The sequence below is a fragment of the Aptenodytes forsteri genome, unplaced genomic scaffold (genome assembly GCF_000699145.1).
Source record: "Aptenodytes forsteri isolate BGI_AS27 unplaced genomic scaffold, ASM69914v1 Scaffold93, whole genome shotgun sequence".
Classification (NCBI taxonomy): Eukaryota; Metazoa; Chordata; class Aves; order Sphenisciformes; family Spheniscidae; genus Aptenodytes; species Aptenodytes forsteri.
In genome coordinates this window covers 9,770,715-9,771,476 of record NW_008794665.1, presented here as the reverse complement: position 1 = coordinate 9,771,476, position 762 = coordinate 9,770,715, and positions in this window count along the sequence as shown.

Genomic DNA, 762 nt, shown 5'->3' with positions numbered 1-762 from the left:
CTTGAAGCTGTATCATGCTGTAATTCCTAGTGTTACATGACTTGAGTAGGCCGTGGTGTACAGAACGCTAACAAAACAGCGGAGAGCTGAGAGCGTGTGCCCAGAAAGAGGTTTTTTTCCAATTCTGTGCTAAAATATAGTAAGTCTTGGAGCAGTGGTAAACAGCACTGCAGTTCCATTCAGATATGAGGCAACTTGGCTTTATTCACCAAGTCTTCTTTATTAGATTGAAATTATCTGTACTTTAGTGTCTGTAGGGACAGTACAACGTGATCTGGGCCGCGCTGACCGTGGCAGGAGACAGCTAAGCGGGCCTGCCCCGTGGAAAGGGCTCACGGGGGTGAAGTCTTGCCGTCTTGCCATCCGTGCCGACGGCCCCTTTTGACAGCTGCCCTGCCTGTAACCGAGGAAAACAGAAGCGTAGCTCAGCGGGGCCGAGGGCTGGCGGGAGGAAGCGCCGTTCCCTCGCAGCGACGAGGAGGAGGAGGAAGACCGCGGAGGACGCGGGAACCCCCGGGCCTTGCCGGCGGCGCGGCTGCGCTGCCCGGCCTCCTCCCGCCGCTGCCTCCCCGGAGGCCTCCCGGCGCCTTTTCCTTCCTGCGGTACTCCGGCCGTATGAAGACCCGGCTCCGCACCATCTCCCCGCTACTTAGCGGTATTTACGCGCGAGAGAGACCCACCTCCTGCCGCGCTCCCCGGGCGCGGGTGTCCGTCCACCCCCCGGAAGCGGCGCCCTTCCCTTCCCCCCCGGACCTCACTTCC